The following is a 10,613-nucleotide window of genomic DNA, read 5'->3' on the forward strand; positions in this document are numbered from 1 at the left end:
GCAGAGGAGGCAGAGAGGCAGAGGCAGAGGCAGAGGCAGAGGCAGAGGCAGAGGCGGATAGCTAGGAGGCCACATGGTGGAGCGATGTTCTTTCTCAGAGCATGACACCCCCAGTCACTTGCAGGTTGTGTGCCAATCCAGCAAGGAGATCCAGCACAGGAAAGGCAGCGGCTGGCTGAGAGGGTAGACTTCTCTATCAGGCCCCAGTTGACATTTGCTGGTGGAGAGGATGGAGATAATTTCACTGCTCTGGAGTGAGAACAGAAGAGCTTGAGTCAGCAACATTAGACTGCTTAGGTGAGCAGGCAGACTGTGAAGGGGGTAAAGATGAGGCATGGAGACACAAAGAGCTGTCATTGTTGTGTACAGAGATTAAAACATAAATTTGTGTGATCCTGGAAATGATCTGCCTGGGTTTTACTGCAAGAAGCCAGGAAAGAATCCAGGCAGTGGAGAAGCTGCTGAGTGTAGAAGTATGAGCACACAGGAGCTTGAGGTAAAGCTGTGGCCGAGTGTGCTGTGGTTCTTGAACTTTCTGAAAGGGGGCAGTGTAGGAAAGCCACTCAGAGGTTTGGAGGAAGAGGACAGATGTGTTGGAGAAAAGGAATGTGTTAGGAAACCTAGTGGGTGTGTTAATGTAACAATTTCACATGTACAGCATTGTGGTACAGTGTGGACATGGACACATGGTCTTATGGACTTTTAAAAACAGAATTGTTCTTGCAAGTAGAAGCAAACCGATACAAGTTAAATATATCGCTTCACTTTTGAATATACATGAGACTGACTATAGAATGTTTAATTATATGTGGTTTTTTCTGATGCCCCAAAATCAGATAGATAGATGTGATTTCTTAAACACAACTTCACTTAAAATAGACTTACAATAGGAACTTTCTTACAGTAGAAATGTCACTTAAAATAGATTTACATTTCTTTCTTGTAGTAGACATGTCACATTGATGCAATTCTGTATTTTCCTGTTGATAGTATGTTTCTGTCAATATGTGCTTAGGTAGCTGGTTGAACTTTAGATCAAACAATATTGAGAGAATGATGAATATCTAATGATGATTGTAGACCCATAAAGTTGGAGTTGATCTGAATAATATTTTAGACCATTGCCATTTCTACTTTCTTTCTCTTGCATATTCTGTTTCTTGACAACTGTGCTTATACAACATTGTGGGCCTTCTGGGCTCTGTATGTTATGAATGCTCCTCTTAGGAGCTGGCAGAACCATGGCATATCTCTGCTTCTATTCCTTTAACTATATGCTCTTGGGAAATGTTATTGAACTGCTTTGAACCTTAGATTTTTTTATTTATGGCATAGATGTGAACACAGGGCAATCTTTTAGAGTTGTATGAATAAATGTGAATAATAGAGCCAAGGGTAGAAAGATCAATGAAATCTAGTTGGACAAATAGGTCCCAGATATTTTGAGTAAAATTTCTTTTGAAATACTGTATTTGTTACTTCTCATTGAAATGTCACAATGTTGAAGAAGGAGCATTAAGGGATGAAGGATTTATTTTGTGAGTGTCTAATCCATCACAGAAGGGAAAACATGGCAAGAGGAGGGGGAAGTTAATCACATGGAATTCACAGTCAGGAAACAGAGTGAGATAATGCTGGTGTTCAACTTGGTTTCTCCTTTTTAGTTCAGTTTGGGACCTCCACTCATGGATGGTGCCACCAAAACTCATAATGGATTTTCTATAGTTAAAACTCCCTGGAAACATTCTCATAGGTAAACCAAGAGATATGTTTCCAAGGTAACTCAAAACCCTGTCAAATTCATTACAAATTCCCTTTAGGACCTGGAAGGAGATATAGTCAGGTGCATCTCCCACTGATGTGAATTAAGGCAAGGTTGGGGAGAGCTGGTCATTCTAAATATGCTAAGGAAGGAGTCTGCCCTCTGTGCTATGGATAGGCTTATCAGCCTGGTAGATAGAAGTGTGAATTTAAGGGGTCAGTTGGAGACTGGGGATGGTAGGTAAGAAAAGGTTTAGCCCTAGATGTGACAGTGAGGTGGAACAAAAGGATAGTTCATGAAGTATGGTAGGAATCAAATGTAGCTGAACGGAAGGGTGGAACCCAGGTTGCCTCTTAGATATATACACATGGGTGAAGCCATCAAGGAAAAATGGTACCACTGGGTGTGGGGAAAGTTACTGGGCTCATATTTGTTGACAGTGGTGTTCATGTGACACAGTTAGCCACAGGTTTTCATGAGGCTTGGAACAAATGAATCTGAAACCCTGGGGCAACTTAGAACTGGAGCAGGAGATGCCTTCTAATCAAGAGAGTCAGCTGTCAACTCCAGGAAAGAAGTAGAGGGAAGGAGGCTAGTGCCGTACTTTTGTGATGCCAATGTCTGTAAAGTGTTAGGTAGAAAAGGAGCGACTTATAGAGAAGACTGGAAAGGCAAGGCCCTTTTGGAGTGTGCATGTGGAGTTGCACAGAGTGTAGTCATCAGAAGCCAAGGAGGTACTGAGTGAGAACCCGGGTGCCAGAGATCATAGCAAGTACTTCGGTGGTGATGGTCCCAAGACTTTGGTTCTCTCTCTCTCCTGTATCACCTTTCTCTTGGACTTGAGAACCCAAGAGCCAGAATGGCTCTGAATTTCTAATAGAATTTTCTTCTATTTATATTTTCTTACTAGAATGATTTTATATTGTCATCATTGTTGAGGTCATTTTGGGGGAGCGTGAAAAGGAGAGGTGCTAGGGAAGTAACTGAGCAGTGATTTTTTTTTTTTAAAGAGGTAATGTAAGGAACTCGTAGAAGCCGCTGCATGTTTGCCTGCCTCCATAGAAGGCATTATCTACCTTCTAGAATGAAATGGCTTTGGGCTGTGGACAGAGGACAAGTGCTCACTCAAGCCAGTGAAGGACTGAGCAGGACCATCTGATTCAGCTGTCCTCTGAGCAGTGCTTGCCAGATATTCTCTCTCTGGCCTGTGCAGTAAGCTGCCTGTCGTATCGTTTCTGTTTCGGGACATTGGCTGGACTGTTATTTGGGAAATGCCACAGTTTCTTTGATTTGTCGAAACGCGAGCACAATGTGTACCACGATTCCACCATGCGGCTTTACCTTTGGCAGATTCCTGTCTGGCTGAGGCTTCATTGAACAACATCTGTGAGCAGCTCTTGGGGCTTAGAATTCCCCAGGCAAATTTGCCTTGATCCCAGATAAGTGACTGAGGGGTATGGTTGGTTGCAGGGTGTGGCTTGGATGTAGACCGGCTGGCTGGATGCCCAGCCATATGACATTGGGTATGTGACCTGACCCTTTCTCTGTGAAGGGAATAGTAGTCATGCCTTCCTCACAGAGCTGCCATCTGGTGAGAGAAAACAGGGGAAGCAGACCCATTCTGTAACGCTTTGCTCATAGAGAGCACTCCATGGACCGGTCTGTCGGGCTGATTATAATTATGTTTCTTATTATCTAATTTTTAAGAATCTTGGCTAATGGCCCACAGGTAAAACAGTCAACGAAGCCTGTCTTCCCTCCACTCAGACCTTGCACAGAGGAAACCGTAATAGTAAGAATTTGTTTTATGTGTCAGAATGACTGAAAAGCTACATTGAATTAATGCAGCCGGTGGTCTAGGAATATAATTAAAATATGCTTCACAGGACACCGCGTTTTCGAAAATGAGTTTCTGTAAAAAGCAAGAGGGCCCATTTCAGATGGCCAGGTTATTTGTCTAACAGGTTCCTATTGTGGCGAGCCACCTGTTGCTGTGAATAGTGGCTGGATTCTATTGTATCCATTCGATGTGTCTGCAGCTAATGGAACTTAATGAGTCTCCATTACCACTGCTCAGACCGTACTGTTTTTGAATTAGATGAAACAGGGCACTGGATGGAGACGTTCCAATTAGGCATATCTGGGAGGAAATATACATATACTTTGTGCTCTTTCCCTCATCGCCCTTGCCAATTCGAACTTTGTGGGTCTCAGAAGGTCAGCAAGCATGTTTTAAGCCACTGGTGAGTTATATAAGTTGGATTTTCTACAAAATCAGGCAGAAAGGGTTCTGCTTGTGTAGAATACAATGGAAATGAAAAACAGTACCTGCTTTATTTGTTACGTTCCTATCTGCAATGGTCTGAGAAAACAGCGTGGGAGGTTGGACGTGTCCCATGCTTTAGGTGTGTTCTAGAGATGAGAAATTGAGTATTGTGGTGGGAAGGTCTGCTAAGGCTGAGTGCTCTTGTCCTAGTTGAGTGATCCTCTGTTTCCCAGCCACTCTGAAGAGTGAGACTACTTTTCTTTTTTCTTTTTATTAGATATTTTCTTTATTTACATTTCAAATGATATCTCCTCTCCTGGTTACCCCTCCAAAAAAATATCAAAACCAAAACCAAAGCCAAAAACAAACCCTGTTTCTTCTCCCTCCCCCCCTGCTCACCATCCCACCCTTTCCCACTTCCTGGCCTTGCCATTCCCCTACATTGGGGCACAGAACCTTCACAGGGCCAAGGGCCTCTCCTACCATTGAAGACCAACTAGGCCATCCTCTGCTATACATATGCTGTTGGAGCCATGAGTCCCACCATGAGTACTCTTTGGTTGGTGGTTTAGTCCCTGGGAGCTTGGAGGGTACTAGTTAGTTCATATTGTTGTTCATCCTAAGGGGCTGCAAACCCTTTAGCTCCTTGGGTCCTTTTTCTAGCTCCTTCATTGGGGACCCTATGCTCAGTCCAATAGATGGCTGTGAGCCTCTACTTCTGTATTAGTCGGGGACTGTCAGAGCCTCTCAGGAGACAGCTACATCAGGCTCCTGTCAGTCAGTACTTGCTAACATTCACAATAGTGTCTAGGTTTGATGAATATGGGAAGGATTTCCAGGTGGAGCAGTCTCTGGATTGTCTTTCTTCCAGTCTCTGCTCCATAGTTTGTCTCTGCAACTCCTTAGATTGATATTTTGTTCCCCCTTCTAAGAAGGAACAAAGCATCCACACTTTGGTCTTCCTTCTTCTTGAATTTCTTGTGGTTTGTGGATTGTTTTTTGGGTATTCTGAGCTTCTGGGCTAATATCCACTTATCAGAGAGTGCATACCATGTGTGTTCTTTTGTGATTGGGTTACCTCACTCAGGATATTCTCCAGATCCATCCATTTCCCTAAGGACTTCATAAATTCATTGTTTTTAATAGCTGAGTATTACTCCATTGTATAGATGTACCACATTTTCTGTATCCATTCTTCTATTGAGGGAAATTTGGGTTGTTTCCAGTTTCTGGCTATTATAAATAAGGCTGCTATGAACATAGTGGAACATGCATCCTTATTACATGTTGGAGCATCTTTTGGGTATATGCTCAGGACTGGTATAGCTGGGTCCTCTGATAGTACTATATCCAGTTTTCTGAGGAATCATCAAACTGATTTCCAGAGTGATTGTACCAGCTTGCAATTCCACCAGCAATGAAGGAGTGTTCTTCTTTCTCCACAATCTCGACAGTATCTGCTGTCACCTGAGTTTTTTATCTTAGCCATTCTGACTGGTATGAAGTGAAATCTCAGGGTTGTTTTAATTTGCATTTGGCTAAGGATCTTGAACATTTCTTTAGGTGCTTCCCAGCCATTCGGTATTCATCAGTTGAGAATTCTTTGTTTAGTTCTGTACCCCATTTTTTAATAGGGTTATTTGATTCTCTGGAGTCTAACTTCTTGAGTTCTTTGTATATATTGGCTATTAACCCTCTATTGGATATAGGATTGGTAAAGATCTTTCCCCAATCTTTTGGTTGCCATTTTGTCCTATTAACAGTGTCCTTTGCCTTACAGAAGTTTTGTAACTTTATGGGGTCCAATTTGTAAATTCTTGATCTTAGAGCATGAGCTATTGGTGTTCTGTTCAGGAAAATTTCCCCTGTGCCCATGTGCTCCAGGCTATTCACCACTTTCTTTTCTATTAGTTTCAGTGTATCTGGTTTTATGTGAAGGTCCTTGAGGTAATAAGGATCCTGTCTCAGCTACCCTGCCACTTCTGGGGCCTGAGCGTCCTGGCTGGTCCCGCCTGAGACCTGGGTTCAGAGCACTCCCCGGAGAAAAGCTCTCCACTTGCAGGAAAGGTGTACAGAGAGCGGGACTATTATTCATGACTGCAGATGACCGTATTAGCTATGAAATCACTGCTTAGATAGTCTCCCTTGCTGTCTTTCAGTGTAATCTCACTATCAAAGATTCATTTTATGTGCATAAATGCTTTGTCTGCATGTACGTGTGTACAACTCATGTGTGCTCAGTGTCCATGCAAGTCAGAAGAGGGCAATGGATCATCTGGAACCAGCGTTACAGAAACTTGTCAGCTGCCATGTGGGTGCTGGGAACTGAATCTGGGTGACCTGCAAGAGCATCCAGTGATCTTTCACTGTTGCTCTATTTCTCCAGTTGCAGAAATATTCTTTTAAAAAAAGTGTTTATTTTGATTGTGTGTGTGTGTGTGTGTGTGTGTGTGTGTGTGTGTGTGTGGTGTGTCTGCAAAGGCCAAAAGAGGGTGTCAGATTCCCTGGAACTGGAATTTCGTATATGAGCTGCCATGTGAGTGCTGAGACTTGAACTGAGTCCTCTCTGGAAGAGCAGCCAGTTCTCTTAAGCACTGAGCTGTCCCTCTAGCTTCCCTCACAGTATTACTTATTTAATATTTTTAGTTTTTAATTTCTTTACTTAGAAAGTCACATGCCAAATTTTAAAACATGTCAGAACATAAGACATCCACAGCCTTGTCCCTACTGCAGAAATAGCCAAAGAAAATAACTACAAACAATGTAATTATTACTGTATTTGTAATTTACACACACAGACACAAAATCAAAATAATAACTTTTTTAAAAAGATTTTTATTTATTTACCATATGTAAGTACACTATAGCTGTCTTCAGACACACCAGAAGAGGTCGTCAGATCTCATTACGGATGGTTGTGAGCCACCATGTGGTTGCTGGGATTTGAACTCAGGACCTTCGCAAGAGCAGTCAGTGCTTTTACCCATTGAGCCATCTCGCCATCCCCAAATTAAACACTTTTTTAAAGGAATATTTCTAAACTGGAGAGATAGAGCATCAGGAAATACAGCATACTATATTGTATTCCATATAAATCTATCTCCTCTTGTAAGGAATATTTGTCATTTTAACCCATTTAACTGCATATGAGGATATGTTATACGTAGTTTTAAAATGATATAATATAGAAGAAATAATTATCATCTCACCTCCATCTCCTATTATCTAACGAGCTTCTCTATTTTACTATTTTTCCTTACCTTTTATATTTTTTTATGTGGGGAATTATCTCCTCATGCCATTTGCAATCTTCTTGTATGCAGCAGAATGATGGATCCTGTTTTTGCATCCATTCTGTTAGCCTGTGTCTTTTTATTGGGGAATTGAGTCCATTGATGTTGAGAGATATTAATGACCAGTGGCTGTTATTTCCTGTTACTTTGATGGTGGTGGTAGTGGTATGTGTGTGTGGGGAGGGGGGAAGAGGGAGATTGTGTGTGGCTTATTTATTTAGTTTTGCTGGTATGGAATTGCTTATTTCTTGTCTTTTCTGGATGTAGGTATCCTTGGGCTGGATTTTCTATAGTGAAATTTCCTTCTGGAATTTTCTATAGGGCTGGATTTGTGGATAGATATTGTTTGAATTTGGGTTTGTCTTAAAATATCTTGTTTTCTCCCCCTATGATGATTGAGAGTTTTGCTAGGAATAGTATTCTAGGTTGGCACCTGTTTTGTTTGTTTGTTTGTTTTATTTTGTTTTGTTTTCTTTTCTTTTTTGAGTTTGCAGGATATCTGTCCAGGCCTTTCTAGCATTCAGAGTCTCTGTTGAGAAGTCATGTAATTCTGATAGGTCTGCCTTTGTATGTTACCTGGCCTTTTCCCCTTCCAGCTTTTAATATTCTTTCTTTCTTCTGTAAATTTTGTGTTTTGATTATTATATGCTTGGAGGATTTTCTTTTCTGGTGCAGTCTACTTGGTGTTCTATAAGCTTCTTGTGTATTAATAGATATCTCTTTAGGTTGAGAAAATTTTCTTCTATAATTTTGTTGAAACTATTTACTGGGCCTGGAGCTGAGACTCTTCACTCTCTTCTCTTCTTACTATTTTTAGGTTAGGTCTTTTCATGGTATGCCAGATTTCCTGGATGTTTTATGTCAGGTTTTAACTTCAACATTTAATTTGACTGATGCTTTAAAGATTTAAAAAGCTTTATGGTTTATTAAGGGGTATAAATACTAGAATAATAATTTTCCAGTTTTTATTGATAGAAGACTTTTTTGGGGGCTCACAGTTTCAGAGGGAAAGGCCACATTCATCATGGCAGGGGGCACATAGGTATAGGGAGGGAGAGAGAGAGAGAGAGAGAGAGAGAGAGAGAGAGAGAGAGAGAGAGAGAGAGAGAGAGAACAAACTGAAAATGATGGCACAGGCTTTTTGAAATCTCCTCCAAGACCACACATCCTAATCTTTCCCAAACAATTCCAACTAGGGTCCCAGTGTTAAAATATATGAACCTATGAGAGCTATTTTCGATTCAGCCACCACACTGTACTCCTGTACTCTTTGACCCCCATAGGCTTGTAGCGGTTTTATAATGCAAAACGCATTGAGTGCAACTTCCAAAGTCTCCAAAGTCTTTCACGGTCTCAACACAATTTAAAAGTCCGAAGTTTTTTCTAAGACTCAAGACACACTCTTAACTGTAACCATCTGCAAAGTCAAAAAGCAAATTTTATACTTCCAATATACAATGACACAGAAGATACAATGCCACCTAAAAAGGAGGGAAGGGGGACATAGTGAGGAAATACTGGATCAAAGCAATACCAAAGTTCAGTGGGGCAAACTCCTAATCCTGCAATTCCATATCTGGATGGCCCTTTTCGTCCAACTTTGCTGACTACAACATACTTTTCTCTCTTGAGGTGGATCCATTCCTTTGCTACAGCTCTCCTTGTTGGATATCCCAAAGATGTGGCACCTCCATTGCCTGGGGGGCCTCCAACACAATTCAGGCCTCACTTTCATAGTTTCATGCAGTGACCTCTCTGGACCTTCATGCAGGGATTTTCCTCTACATGCCTGGCTACATCGTCTTTACTCATGTATTCTTCTTGGCTCTAAAGCCAGGACCATGTGACCTATGCTGACAAGATCTGTTGCCTGCTGGGGATGGAACCAGTCTCCCTCCTTGAGTTTATTTGCATAAGCTTTGATTTGTTGACTGCTTTCCTTTGCTGAACAAACTTTCCTTTCTACCTGTTGAAAGCTTACTGCCTTGAGGACACCTCTCCCTTCACTCCTTCCCACACAGATTTCTCTTCTCTCAGCACAGCCCTTGGCTCCAATTTTGAACTTCCCAGAGTTCTGTTTCTCCTCAAAAAGTACATATTGTATTTTGCTTTTGCCTCAATTTCTCTTTTTAATTGTAGACCTGCATAAGAGTGGCTTACTAATAACCACACGGCAGAATAAATATTAGGCCGGCTTGAAATCTCTGTCAAAGAAATTAATACACAACTCTTCAATTTAGCATCTGGCAGATTTTTAGGACAGGACAAAAAGCAGCCACATTCTTTGCCAAAACATTCCAAAAATGATTTCTAGCTTAAGTTGCTAATATTGTTACTGTCTGGATCTTGAGCTGGGCCTCCATAATCACATTGCTCTTAGCATTACAGCCTTCCAAGCTCCTGCTACGATGCTATCTTAAGCCCTGCTTACAAAACCCAAAGCCTTCCATATTCTCCTAAAACCCAACATGGTCGGGCCTGTCACAGCAACATCCCATTCCCTGGTACCAATGTCTATCTTAGTTACCTTTGTATTTTTGTTATAAGACATAATGACTAAAGTAACTTATAGAAGGAAGAATTTACTGTGGGCTTACAGTTTTAGCAGGTGAGTTTGTGATGGTCATGGTAGGGAACATGGCAGGAGGCAGATAGACATGGTGCTGGCCAGAATGATGCATACATGGGATTCCCAGAGTCTGGCACTGAATTACGTTAGTTATCGGCTTATAAAGGCAAGCCCCATAAGGCTACATACTTCCCTCATTCAATCAATTAGGGGTACACTACATCTTGCTGTACTTCCTGCCTACATACCTCTGACCTACATATGATTAAGCATATTCCGTGCTGTTAGGGCAACCAAGCTTGTTTACAGAAGCAAATCCATGTGGCTTGCTATCTTACATCAACAACAGCCCTCAACATTCCAAGAAGTTATCTGTCCTTGGATAAGTGTGGCTTACAGGTTAGAGGCGTATTTGTTTTATAGATCTCTTAAGCATAGTAATTTACACTTAAAACTTAACCTTACCTCTCTTAGTCCCCACTTAAATTGTATCCTGGGTCAAGTCCTTGTTTGTGTGGTGGGTGCCTGATCATATTGGGATCTAATAACCATCACCTTAATGGCATCTAGATAAGGCATTAATTTTGCAAGGGCCATCAGTAATTAGTAGAATTACTATCTAGCAGATTCCTGAAAGTGAGAATAGAAACTAGTCATTTATCTTATCTAGGATCTTTTTTGTTTTTGTTTTTGTTTTTTTGCAATTTTTTTTTTTTAGTATAG

General features: G+C 41.3%; 1 protein-coding gene across 1 annotated transcript in view; it reads left to right on the forward strand.

The window, feature by feature from the left end:
* The window catches only part of Trpm6 (transient receptor potential cation channel subfamily M member 6), a 147,730-nt gene that overhangs the window by 90,088 nt on the left and 47,029 nt on the right, over positions 1-10,613 (forward strand). The gene's annotated exons all lie outside the window — the stretch shown is intronic.

This window comes from Mastomys coucha, unplaced genomic scaffold (assembly GCF_008632895.1).
Source record: "Mastomys coucha isolate ucsf_1 unplaced genomic scaffold, UCSF_Mcou_1 pScaffold21, whole genome shotgun sequence".
Lineage (NCBI taxonomy): Eukaryota > Metazoa > Chordata > Mammalia > Rodentia > Muridae > Mastomys > Mastomys coucha.